Genomic DNA, 13,912 nt, shown 5'->3' with positions numbered 1-13,912 from the left:
GGTGGGGTAGCTCCTATAAAATACCGCAATGTTGCAACCTCCAGAGTAAGGTATGTAGAGGATGCCTCAAAACCCTAGCCCCCACTGCCATGTGGATATTCCTGGGTTGGAGTAAGGCTAAGAGGATTCTTTATAGATCCTAAATAAATTCCTACTCTTTTCTGAACTAAGCAATTCTGAATTGTAAGAAGTATATGAATAAAGAATTATTTCAATAACTGATTTCAAGCCCCCTCCCTTGCCATCAGCATGGGGGAAGTTATCTTGAAATCAAGTACTAACCCAAGGCAGGTGGCAACTCAGCTCTGGCTTTGGTCCTGGGCTCTGCCTGGGCTAAAGACAGAGGTGAGCTGCCCCCTGCTCCAGGCTAGACTGGCTGATTTGGAGGGCAAGGGGGAATACAGCTGGGAGGAGTGGCCATGAGGAGAGCAGCCTGCCCCCCGCTTTGACCGCAAGCCTTGTGCCTGCCCTCCTACCCTCTGCTCTTCCATGAAGCCCACACCCTCATCCACTGCTCCCCTCCATCCAGCTGCCTCCTCCCTTTTCACCTTCTGCTCCAGCTCTGGTACCTTCAGCCCTAACCCAGACTGGTCAGGAGCTGTGACTACTTCTCCCTGGCTGAGCTGGGCTAAGGGCTGGCTGGGGCCACCACTGCTGCTGACTGTCCCTGAGGAGCAGAGCTACGAAGTTAAGGCAGGGTGGGCAAGAGTCCTTTCTAATACCCTTTGGGGGTCAGACTCGATGATGGGGGTCGGACTCAATGATCTATTGAGGTCCCTTCCGACCCTAGCATCTATGAATCTAGCATCTATGAATAGCAAGAATGCTTCACAATTCCATAGGGGTATTTGCATATACATAGGAAACATAATAACAAGAATACTTCTGATTCTCTGCTTCATTTAAGAGAAATCCTCAGGTTTCCTTTTGCCACAAAAGTAGATGGAAACAGAAAGAAGCAGACCTCAGAATAGCAGCTAGAATATATGCACTGCAGTCTTCCTGTGCCATTCTGGCATGACCCTCACACCTAGTTTAGCTAAAGAGAATCTGTCCCATAATACCTCTCTCCTCTTTTCTACTTGACATCGTTCTTCCCTAACTCACACTATTTTGCTTGGGAAGAGTTCTTTCAAATTAAAGTATTTCTATTGGCTTCCGCCTCCTAGAAATCTCTCCATTTAACCATTTCTATCTTGACAGAGGACTTGCTGAGTCATTTTCAACTCTAGGATTGAGTCACAGGACCAATCTGAACAGCCCTCTTTCAAAGTGTCAGATCCTGGAAAATCAGTCTACTTCTGTTTGCTTTTGAATTCTGTGCAGCGACCCAGGGGAAAAAGAGAATGGTATAAAGAAAGCCCACCCTCACCTTGTAGCAAGCTGAAAGGGCGGGATAAAGAGTAACAAATGCTTGCTGTCTTCTCTCTCCAATCTCCAGACAATCTCCAGTTTCCAGACAAGAACTTCTGCCAAATACTTCTCTCTCTAATATATCTACAATGGGGATCCCCAGTCAGAGCATTCTCAAATGGCAGTGATGTCCAGATAATGCATGGGTGGTCATCCTACCTTCAGAGTATTTCATATAATCATAGAATCATAAAGAATTAGGGTTGGAAGGGACCACAGGAGGTCATCTAGTCCAACCCGCTGCTCAAAGCAGGACCATCCAACTAGCCAGGACTTTGTTGGGCCTTAAAAACCTCCAAGGATGGAGATTCCACCACCGCTCTAGGTAACTAATTTTACTGCTTTACCACTATCCTAGTGAGAAAGTTTTTCCTAATATCCAATCTAAACTTCCCTTGCTGCAACTTCAGATCATTGCTCCTCGTTCTGTCATCTGCCACCACTGAAAACAGTCTAGCTCCATCTTCTTTAGAACCATGGTTCAGGTAGTTAAAGGATGCTACCAAATCCCCGCTCAGTATTCTCTTCTGTATTTCCTATATTTTCCTCAGGATGCTCATAATATAAGGCAGCTCTGTAGAGGTGCACTGATACATTGGTCTGACATCGGATCGGTACTGATATAAAGAAAACTGGCTGTATTGGAAATCGGCCTGATGGGGCTCATAATTTGGCCTATAAATGCCTGTGCTGCATGCAGCTGCAGTGCAGCACTCAGGCAGCGAAAAGCACAGCCAGCAGCATGGAGAGCTGCTTCCAGCTGGTAAGTCTAGTGTGGTGGAAGGGGAGGGAGGAGGGAAGGGGCATGGAGTGGGGGCAGATCAATGGCCCCAGGGGTGAGGGAGGGAGCAGGGGCAGGTGCTGCCAAGGTGGGGCAGGGTGGGGGAGGAGGTCAGAGCCACGACTCATGGGGTAGGGCGGCTCCCGCCGCTGCTTCCACCCTGGGAGTGCATGGGGAGGCGTGTGCCCCTTGGATCAGCATGGGGTGGGGCGGGCTGCAGTCAGGGCTGTCTGGGGCTCTCCTCAGTGGGCGCTGGGCACAGAGCGGGCACCAGTGGCACTGGGAGGATGCTGCATGCACCCCAAATGTTGTTGCTGCTCTGCTCCCAACACTGCTACTGCCACATGGCACAGCCCCATTTCTTCCCAACATGTGGGTGGACGCGAGACGCTGAGCCAGGGCTGAACCAGGCAGCTGGCTCTAGCCGCTCTGGGAGAGGAGCGGCGGCAAAATTTTGGGTGGATGCAGCATCCTCCCAGTGCCACTGGCACCCGCTCCGAGCCCAGCCCCCGCCAGGAAGAGCCCCACGCAGCGCCAGCTGCAGCCCGCCCTGCCCCATGCAGATCCAGGGGGCACAGGCCCCCCCTCCCCCAACGCCCTCCCGGGATGCAAGCAGTGGCGAGAGCCCCCACCCCCCATGAGCTGTGGCCTCCCCGCCCCGCCTTGCCTGGGCAGCGCCTGGCATCGCAGGGGGGATTGATCTTTCCCCCACTACGCCCCTTCCCTCCCCCCCTCATAGTTTCATAGTTTGTAGGGTCTGAAGGGACCTGAGTAAATCATCAAGTCTGATCCCGTGCCATGGGCAGGAAAGAGTACTGGGGTCAAACGACCTCGGCAAGGTGTTCGTCTAGCCTCCTCTTAAGGACCCCCAGGGCAGGAGCCAGCACCTCTTCTCTCGGAAGTTGGTTCCAGATCCTAGCTGCCCTGACACTGAAGTAGCACCTCCTGATGTCTAGCCTGAATCTACCCTCTGCCAGCTTGTGACCGTTATTTCTAGTCACTCCTGGTAGTGCTCGGAGAAACAGGGACTTCCCCAATGCCTGCTGGTCCCCTCTGACTAGTTTGTAAATGGCCAGTAGATCCCCCCCTCAGCCTTCTCTTGTGGAGGCTGAACAGGTTCAGGTCCAGTAGCCTCTCCTCGTAGGGCCTTCCCTGCTGGCCCCTGATCATGCGAGTGGTCCTCCTCTGGACCCACTCCTTGTTGTCCACATCCCTCCTGAAGTGCAGCACCCACAACTGGATGCAGTACTCCAACTGCGGCCTGACCAGCATCACATAGAGGGGGAGGATCACCTCCTTGGACCTGCTCAAGATGCATCTGTGGATGCATGGCAAGGTATGGTTGGCCTTCCTGACTGCGTCCGCACACTGTCGGCTCATGTTCATTTTGGCATCAATAATGATTCCAAGATCCTTTTCTGCCTCTGCACTGACGAGAAGGGAGTTCCCCAGCCTGTAGGTGTGCTGCTGGTTCTTCTTCCCCAGGAGCAGCACCTTGCACTTGTCAGTTTTGAAACCCATCCTGTTCTCATCCACCCACCCCTGTAACCTGTCCAGGTCCAATTGTAGCCTATTCCTCCCTTCTAGCATGCCCACTTCCCCCCACAACTTAGTGTCATCTGTGAATTTGAACAGGGTGCTTTTCACCCACTCGTCCAAGTCGCTGATGAAGATGTTGAACAGTGCAGGCCTGAGGACCGAGCCCTGCAGAACCCCACTGCCCACATCCCTCCAGGTCGAAAATGACCCGTCCACCACCACTCTCTGGGTGCGCCTCTCCAGCCAGTTAGTGACCCAATTGACTGTGTAGGTGTCAACACCACAGTCCCCCAGTTTTTTAATGAGAATGGGGTGAGAGACAGTGTCGAAGGCCTTCCTAAAGTCCAGAAATACTATGTCCACTGCTACACCTGCATCTAAGGATTTTGTGACCTGGTCATAAAAGGCCACCAGGTTGGTCTGACAGGACCTGCCTCTAATGAACCCATGTTGGTTGCCCCTAAGCATAACCTCCCCTGCTCGTTCCTCGCGGACATGTGCCAGGATAATTCTCTCAAAAAGCTTACCCAGGATGGAGGTAAGACTAACTGGCCTACAGTTTCCTGGGTCCTCCTTCCTCCCTTTTTTGAAAATGGGAACCACATTGGCCCTTTTCCAGTCCTCTGGCACCAAATCAGAGCACTATGAGCACACCAGAGCACCACCTCCCTTTCCACCACACCAGACTTACCAGCTAGAGGCAGCTGTATTGGAAATCAGATCGGTATCAGCTGATATGCCTCCTTAAATATCGGCTATCAGTATCGGCCTCAAAAATCTCTATCAGTGCACCCCTACAGCTCTGCTTTAAGTTAATGGTTTTAAGGCAATCTCATCATGCAAGGCTTCAGCCTGTTGTCTGCTGCAATCAGTAATGTTTCTGTTTCTTCAACTGCATTGTATTGTTTGCTGTTGTTTTCATTTGTTTTTTCCCACCATCCTCTGAAGTAGTGGTGCTCAACCTTGTGGCCCCATGGGCCAAATGAGGAGTATGGGACTGATCCATGGGCTGGACTTGACCCCAATCTCAGAATCAAGCCTGCACACTTGGATTCAAACCATACTGCCCCCACCAGGCCCTGCATTGGCAACGCATAGGGGGTGCACACAGATGTAAAAAGGCGGCATCTGCGGGTGGTTGCCAACTGCAGGTCGGCACTTGCCTCCCACCCCTCTGCTGCCAACAGTGCCTCAGCTGCCTGCGGGAGCTCGCCACGCCCCTCCCCCCCCAGCCTCCAGGGACACATGGAATTTACAGGACCCCATGGCCCTAGGACCCCATGCTGCCTCCACTTGGTCCTACATACTGGAAGCAGGCCTCTGGGACCCCATGCTGCTCCTGCCCAGCCCCCCATGCAGGAACTGGGGCCCTGGACCGCACACTGCCTCCATCCAGTCCTGCATGCTAGGGTCAGGGCCCTAGGAACCTGCACCACCTCCATTAGGCTCTGGAAGCCAGGATCAGGCTCTGGGATCCTGCAGTGCTTCCACCAGGCTTTGTGTGCAGATATCAGGCTCTAGGGCTCAGACCACCTTTGCCAGGTTCCATACACTTGGAACACCAGGCCCTGCATGCTGGGATCAGGCTATGGGGCCTTGAAGCACCTCCACCCAGCTTTGTGCACACAGCTCAGGCTTGTACCATCTCTGTGCACTGGAATCAAGCCCTGCACTGCTTCAGGGCCCTATGCCACCTCCACCTGGCCCTGTGTGCTGAGACCAGGCCCCATGGGCCATAGCTGGGCCAGGGATTGCATACCTTCTGTTCTGAAGCAGTGCTGCTCAAACTTCCAGCCCTGTGGGCTAAATAAATGGCACAGGGCTGGTACATGGGGCAGATCCTGTAGATGGGGTTTGGTCCACAGGCTAGATCCGCTGTAGGGTCAGTGCAGAGTTGGTCCATGGGTGTGATCCAGTATGCCAACCGAGCCCTGCACATCAGATATGGCCACAGACCAATCCTGCATGCCAGCCAAGCTCCACACACTAGATCAGAGGCAGGCAATTATTTTGCGCGGAGGACCACTTACTGAGTTTTGGCAAGGCATCGAGGGCTGCATGACACGCAGCCCAGGGCAGATTAATATTAATTTTCTAAATTTTTTAGGGGCCCCGCAGGCCAGATAGAATGGCTTGGCAGTCCGCATATGGCCCATGGGCCGCATTTTTCACACCCCTGCACTAGATCCAGCTGTGGCCCAACTCTGTGCACCAGTGCAATCCAGCATGTGAGGTCATGTTATCTGGCCCATGGGCCTTTTGTTACGCCTCAGCTCTGTATTCTTGGGCAACCCTGGCACAGGATGCAGTCTGTCTGACTCACAATGGACTCACCCCCCCCCCCCTCCCCTCCTCTACCTAAATGAAACTGATTAAGATGCAGTGAGAGACGCACCTAAGACCCTCACCAGATAAGGGTGACAAGAGTGAATCAACTGCCCTAGGTCTCATTTACATCTGAGATGGAACCAGATGACCATTCATTTACATGAGAGATGGAAAACAGAAAGCCTGAAGCAGTGAATTCTGGGACCAGAGAAGCAGGAGAGCGCTGCATGAGGAGGAATCTGTGCTTCCAATGTTAATCAACCCATGTTCACACACACCCAGCTCAGCATTTATCAGACCAGTTCTAATCTGGATTTGCTAAGGACTTTCCCCCCCCAGACACACACACACACAGCTCTAAGTTTAATAGGCATCTCGGGCCGTACATTCCCCGGTCCCACTATGGGAGGCCTATTTAAACTTGATTGACTAAAACTCGGTTGCTGGGTTAAGGAATGCTGAGGCAAGAGACCGAGTCAGGGGGGGTATGGGCAACATTGGAACAATGGTTAAGGGTTCATCACAGTATCCAGCCTGCTGGAGCCCTAATCCCATGTGTTGTCATATCTTTCCCAAGACGACTGGTGGAAGTCCTCTCCACAAAAGGTTATGAGCACCCCACTAATTGCTTTAAGTCTGTTAAAAGACTATAGTAAGATCTGGAAAAGTCATGCTAAGCTGAGGCTTGTGCACAACAAGTAAAAATCCAAAATCCTGATGCTGCAAGCTATCTATTGTTCCTGAAGAAACCATGAGATATCCCATCAGTATATCTGCCATACATAGGAATTTCAAGCTGGCTCCCAAGTATTTGGTTACTCCCTAATCTTAAGTGTTTCCTGATTATCAATCAGTTTCCTGAGATGGTCCAAACCAGATAACCCCTTGTCAATAGAAAAGACAATGATTTACACTACTGAGGGTGCTTCGAAGCAGCTGAACTGAGGGTATAAAAATCTGTAAGTGTGTGTGCTTCAAAAAGAAAAGAAGCAGCAGCAGGAGGAAAGAAGGAGAAGAAGAAAGAAGAAGAAAACCCCTGTGCTGACACCATCCCCTGTCATTCTTGGGACGCTGGAAGAACAGTTCATCTCTCTCTTCAAGGATTGTGCTACGGACTGTGCCTGTCAGCTTTGGAGCCTGAGTACCGTGGATTAGGTGAGATCCCAGCGCTCGATTTCTCTCTCCTCTCCAGGCATAAACTTCTGAACCTGAACTGTATTAGTTAAGCTTGAGCTAAGTTTCCCCAAATACTTAGTGAAACCAGGGTAGTATTGTCATTGTTGGTGTTTGTTTTTCTTTTGCATGTCTATTACTACTAGTACTATTATATATTTCATATGCTTAGCAATAAATAACTTTTATAGTCAAACTGGTAGTAATTGGGTATATTTTTCCTTCTCTGCTTCTCGTTCCTCCCATGCTCTGCAGCAACGCTTCTTTTACCTATGCTAAAGATCCCTGTGAAGCCCAAAATTATTGTGGGGTCTGCTCATCAAGAGGCCAAAGATTGGGACGTGCTGAGTTTGAAACACATAAGGGGATCAGCTTGTACAGGCTGATTGACCCAGTTTGACTCAGACGTGCCCTTATGAACTGAATGCTGGCCCATGAGGGTGTCAGCTGGACACCCAGCCGGATTCAGAGGGATTCTGTTTACCTGTGTGCTTGTGTCTGACTGCAGTTTATGTTGCTCTTATGAACTGATTCTTGGCATATGAGGGTGTCAGCCTGTCCATGCTGATCAGCCTGGCCAGGTCAGGTGTGTCACGTTAATTTGCGTGTGTTTGTGTGTATGACTGATTTGGTGGCTGGAGGAACCCAGTCCCATTGAGATTGAGTCCTGCAAGATAGCTCCATTGGGGGTGAGGGCTTGCAGAAGGGAGAAATACAGCTCCGTATAGTAACACAAGCAGCACATTGACAGAATCACCAAGACCCTAGAAACTATCCCTAATAAATGAGCACACCCCAAAGTAATGGGCAAATTTGGTAATACTTTCCATGACAATGGAAATTTGGCAGCAGTGGAGTTGTATCAGTATCAACTCCTATGGTTCTGGAAGTTGTGACAATGATGTCACTGCTCCCCTGTCATCAGATTTCCAAACCTGTCGAGAGCCCCGTGGGGCAGTTGACATGGCCCTGGGGGCCAGATTCAGCCTGCAAGTCAGCGGTCAAGTGTCACTCCTCAAGCATTAGAGTTTGTTTGCAGATAAAGACCTGAGACCAAACCAGGGTGGTATAGCTAACCCTCTGTTTATGTACCTGAATGGTCTGCCTTGCTCACATGCTCAGTCACAGTGATTCCCAGCTTTGGAATTCTCTTTCAGATCAGACTGGCAGGAACTTGGAGGGTTTTTCACTTTCTCTCCAGTATGAAGTGTGGATCAGTGAGCCCATCTTGACTCTTCCTGTTTAATCAGTTCCCTGCCCTTGCAGAGTCCTTACTTACTGGTGATACCTCCATTTATCTTGATCCCTTCCTATGGCAGGCAACATTTTATTCTTTGAAGGCATCTCAGCTTCCCTGAAGTCTCTGAACACAGGGATAGCTGGGTGAAATGTAGTAGCTCATAATAAAGAGAGAGAGTGTGCACAGGACCATACTAGATGGTTGAATGATCCCTTCTGGCTTTAAAGCCCATGAAACTGGGAAACAGAAGGCAGACTGAAGAGACCCGTTTATGAGTGCTCTTCTTCTCTTCATAAACACATGCAAAACCAGTTTCCCCTCCCTCATGTTTGCGCACACATGGCGCCTCTCCTATACATGCATAAGAGCTACTCTGCAAGCACACTCCTTCCATAAGCATGCATACACCATACCTCCCCTCTCACAAACCCGTTAAGCATCCACGTCCGAACAAATTCTACTGACCCAGCCCGGGTAGCACCCAGCATCTGCTACACCAGGGATGGGCAAAATGCAGCCCAGGGGCTGGATGCGGCCCGCCAGACCATTCTATCTGGCCCACGGGGCCCCTACATTTTTTTTTTTAAATAATATTTATGTGCGCTGGGCTGCATGTCATGCAGCCCTCGATAGCTTGCCAAAACTCAGTAAGCGGCCCTCTGCCCAAAAGAACTGCCCGCCCCTATGCTACACACACGGGGCTCTGCACCCTATATCCATGCTCCTCCCAAGAGCGTAACCTGTCTTCCTGAAAACCGCAGCCTTCCACAGGCAGACATAAGTACACGACTCTCCAGCCCGGCAACTTCTTCCTCCCGTAAAACCCCAGTCCCTCACCAAAACGCCTCCTGCAGCCCGCTTCCGTGCGCGCTCTGCGGCTTCTGCACGCGGCGCCCGCGCGCACGGTCAGCTGACAGGCGCCCCTTGGCCCTCTGCAACCCGCCCCAAATCCCCATTCAGCAGCAGGGCAGGAGCCCCTCCCCGCTGTTCTGCACGCCTACATGAGAGTCCCAGCGCCCCAGAAGCCCCTCCCGTCGCGCGCCAGCCCTCACCTGCCTCCCGCTCCAAATCGCACCGAGACAATGGGCACCTCCGCGCGCCCCCGCCCTCCCCAGCCCCCAAGCCTGCATGGCGCCGACAGACACACACAATGGCTCTGCGCACAGCGGGGAGGCGGAGGCAGAGGGGGAGGGGGAATCTTTTCAGCAGCCGAAAGAATGAATGACCAGTTTGAAGGGTTTTGGAAGCCCGCTTGCCCCCGCCGCCCGGCCGCACCCGGCTTCTTCTGGGAATAAGACAGCGGATCCCCGGGGCCAGCTCCCAGCGGCCGCACGGAACCCCCGACCCCCGGGGCTCCCCTGCAAGGACAGAGAGAAACACGCACCTGAGGGTGGCGTGGGGCCAGCAAAGCGCCTCTGAGAACACGCAGCCTCGAGCTTAGCGGGGCATCCCATCCGCCGGAGTCACGGAGCGGCGAGCGGCGGACGGCGCTAGGACTGCCCCTGCCGCCTGACAGGCGCGCTCTGCAGAGCCGCGCAATCCGCCCTCCCAGCCTCCCTCATCAATATGCATGAGCAGTCGGTGCACGAGCAATATGCGCTGACAGCAGCGCGGCGGATCCCGCTCCATGTGCAAGGCCCTCTCTGGGCAGACGCTGACGGGAGCCGCTGCCCGGGGAGAAGCCCCACTCTGGGTGCTCGGTGGGTTCTGTGGCAGCCAGCAGTCTTTGGCAGGACAGCGATTTTGTCCCTAAATCAAAATGCCAGGCTCTCAGAAACGACGCGGGCCAGCTCTGCTTTCCAGAGCACCCCGCCAGCCTGCTTCTGACGGAGAAACCAATAAAAATGGAGGCTGCTTCACAAAGACCTCAGAGAAATGAGGCAAGCGTGCTGTCTCTATAATGCTGTTGCCATTTGGGAACTTGGCAAAGGTTTTATTCAGACTCACAGAGGCACACATTTCCGCACCAGCAGCTGTCCAGCACCCTCCAGGAAAAAAATATATATAAGGGGGAAAGCTCTCTGGCAACAACAAAGGCTTGTTCTGCCTCGGTTTGCAAGCCATTTTGAGGCAGTCATTAAAATCGCTGATTGATTCCCTATATACTACTAGCACGCTCGGGGAAGGTGGAGTCAATTCAGGTTCATGGGCATTGCCATTATTCAGAACAAGCTGTGGGTCTACCCTAGTCCTGATTTCCCTTGTAAACAGATAGTTCAGCCCGTCATATTAACAATGGCTCTTTTTTTCTTCGGCTGAGCCTTAGGGTCAATTTTGGGGCGCACAGTTCCTGTGCATGAAAAGAAGTTAGGAAAGGAACATATTAAAATGGTGCCAGATCCTTTCCCCATCTTTTTTGCCTGTGGCAAAAAGCAGCCAACCAGAAAAGCATGAAGTCAAAAAGAAAAGGCTTTGCTGAAGTGGTTGAGCATGGAACAATACCTTAGGCAGATAACGTTTAGCTGCAGAGAGAGAAAGAAAATGACTGCAGCAAAATTGCTCCTATCCACTTCTGGGGAAACAGGAAAGGAAAGAGGAGAGACCCAGAACGTAAATTCTGATGTTACTGAATTTACAAGAAGTTTACTGTGTCCCTTTATACACGCAGAAAATAATATAGAGAATACATTTGAGCATGATGGGGTTCAAAGAACATTACTTACTAATTGAAACAATATGTATTGTCTAGCTTTATACTGTATTACACTTTTTGAAAAAAACTTAAAAGAGCTGTAAGGTTGCAAATCCCATTACTGAATAATTAAGAAATACCAGAAATCAGAATGCCTATGCAAACTTAATTTTTCTCCTTATGCTGATGCCACATTCTATTATTTTCATACAACCCTGGTCTCATTCACTGAAAGGGTATTTTTTTCAATTTTTCTTTGTAACTCTATCATTTAATGCACATAAACTCAAGGCTTATTTAATGCATACACAAAACTTGATTATAAAATATTAATGTTATCATATACAACCAAAATGCCCATCATGAATGATGGCAGGGATGGGGGCCTGGGGACAGAAAACTATGTCCGGCCCTGTGCCCTCCCACTGCTGCTCGAAGTCCAACCTAGCTTCCCCCTTTCCCCCCACTGCTGCTCTAGGTACTGCACTCCGCCCCCCCGCCCCCCTCCCCCCGGCCCTACCACTCTGGGTCCTGCTCTGCTCCACCCCCCTCCCATGGCTTCTCTGGGTCATGCCCTGCTCCCCCTACCACTCTGGGTCCAGCCTCACTCCACCCCCACTCCCAGCAGTTCTGCACAAAGGAGGCATGGCACACGGCTGAGCAGGGAAGTGGCGTATGGCCATGGTGCGTGACATGGGCAGTGGCCCCAGGATGTGGCGCTGTCCATGCAAGGGGGCTTGGCATACAGTCATGGGGGGGCGGGGGGGGGGCGTGGTACGCAGTTGCAGGGAGTGTGACACTTGGCCACAGGGTGCTGCATGGGGAGCGGGCATGGGGGACCACCCTGCGGATTTGTGCTGCAGCTGGCAGGTACTGCCCAAATCCCCCGTGCCCAGTCCCTGCATGGCGCCCTATGGCCATGCACCTCCGCACCACACCCCACCCCATGCACCTTGCACTACACCCCGCCCAACGCACCCCATGCCACAGATCCCCACGCATCCTGCGCACCCCACGGCCACAGCCGGCACACCACGTACCACGTGCCACAGCCTCCACATGGTCACACGCCCCACGCCATAGCCTGGGGCCACTCCCCCTGCCATGCCCCGCAGTGGGTAGCACACCCTGGCCCCAAATGCCTCCATCTTCACCTGTGTGTCTCTCTGTCCATAAGGCTCCAGGCTGCACATGCACAGTTGGCCCAGAGCATTGTGGACAGACAGATACACAGACCAAAGTGTTAAGGCTTTTATTATATTGGAATATTTCTATATTACTTTCATCATAGTAAACAAGTTCTCAAAACATTGGAATTTATCATTACAACATTCCCATGAGCAGTATTATTATCCTAACTTTAGAGCTAGGGAGAGTAAAGCACAGAGGTCTATGCTCAGAAAGGAATTTAAACAGAACTTAGGCACCTAAAGCCAAATTTATCATTCCAATAATCTCCATCATTTACTGCTGTAGGACACGATGGAACACAGGTTAGTATGAGGATTGATTAGTATATATAACACTCAGACTTTAAGATTATGAAATAGACTTCCTAGGGAGTTGTGGACCCTCCAACACTGCAGGCGTTCAAAAACAGGTTGGATAAACATTAGTCAGGAATGATCTAGACCCGGGGTGCTCAGCCCCAAGCCCACAGCCAGATCTGGCCCACAGAACCATGTCATCCAGCCTACAGGACTCTCCAGAGTGAAGAATTTTTTCCTGATATCCAATGTAAATCTACTTTGCTGCAACTTCAAGCCTCTGCTGCCCAGGCTTTGTCAGTGGACAGCCAGAAACAACATGTCTCATGAAGGGTGGAGGATGGGACTTTGGCCTCTTCCTCCCATGTAGCCAGAACTCAATCCTCTGGTAAAACTCAAACACAAAACAGTGACCTAACCTAAGTCAAATGTAAAACCCTCTGGTGCTCTTGTCCTTGAGCCGTCCTATTTAAGCCAGTTTACTTATAGATTCATAGGGTCAGAAGGGACCTCAGTGGGCCATCTAGTCCGAGCCCCTGACCCTGGCAGGCAAGAAAAGAGTAACCAACCCTGGGGTCATGTGATCCCAGCCAGGTGCCTGTTGAAGGCCCCCAAGGATGGGGCGAGCGCCACCTCCCTCGGGAGCCCATTCCAGATTCTGGCAACCCTGACCATGAAGAAGTTTTTCCTAATGTCCAGCCTAAACCTTCTCTCTAGTAGCTTATGGCCATTGTTCCTTGTCATTCCAGGGGGTGCCCTAGTGAACAGATCGTCGCCTACTCCATGTTGCTCTCCCCTTATGAATTTGTACACTGCCACAAGGTCCCCTCTCAGCCTTCTCTTGGAGAGGCTGAAGAGGTTAAAGGTCCCTTAGCCTTTCCTCGTAGGGCCTTCCCTGCAGGCCTCTACTTCCTGCCTACCAGGTACATCCCCTGGACTGGCTTGTCTTCTCACTGCAACTAGGTCTACTGGGAGCTATATGGCCTTCAGCAGCCAGGGCCAGACTGCCTTTTCCATTACAAGAAGCTGGCTTTATATGCCCCAACCTCAGCCCCCTTGCTGTTAAGTGACCCTGCAACCTGCATACAGCAACCCTCCCCTACAGTTACCACTGTTTCTGTGCCAGGGATATGATCCAGGCCTGGTGAGGCCTGTGGCAGAAGGCCACCTCTGTTTCTCCCCAAAAACTCTGCTCTGTGACAGTTTGGTTAAGATGGGCCCTGAAGAGGGCCCATCTTACCCTATCTCTTTAGGTAACCTGACCTGAATACATTCCTGAAGGAGGGGGAAACCTGCTCCCTCTGCTAACGTGACTGGCA

At 51.7% G+C, this 13,912-nt stretch overlaps 1 protein-coding gene across 6 annotated transcripts in view; it reads right to left on the bottom strand.

Moving 5' to 3' along the window:
* Nucleotides 1–9,981, bottom strand: part of FEZ1 (fasciculation and elongation protein zeta 1) — a 210,337-nt gene extending 200,356 nt beyond the window's left edge. For 2 of the 6 annotated variants that reach the window (XM_014597850.3, XM_019492449.2), the window contains exon 1: nucleotides 9,859–9,981. The gene's annotated coding sequence lies outside the window, so the exon portion shown is untranslated. Of the gene's footprint in view, nucleotides 1–9,311; nucleotides 9,358–9,526; nucleotides 9,549–9,858 lie in introns of those variants that run through there. The other 4 variants (XM_059719843.1, XM_059719844.1, XM_059719846.1 and 1 more) reach the window with 3 other exon arrangements.
* Between the last annotated feature and the right edge of the window lie 3,931 nt (nucleotides 9,982–13,912).

The sequence above is a fragment of the Alligator mississippiensis genome, chromosome 16 (genome assembly GCF_030867095.1).
Source record: "Alligator mississippiensis isolate rAllMis1 chromosome 16, rAllMis1, whole genome shotgun sequence".
Taxonomy (NCBI): Eukaryota; Metazoa; Chordata; order Crocodylia; family Alligatoridae; genus Alligator; species Alligator mississippiensis.
The sequence above is the reverse complement of the archived record's forward strand: the minus strand, read 5'-3'. Positions and strand labels throughout refer to the sequence as shown.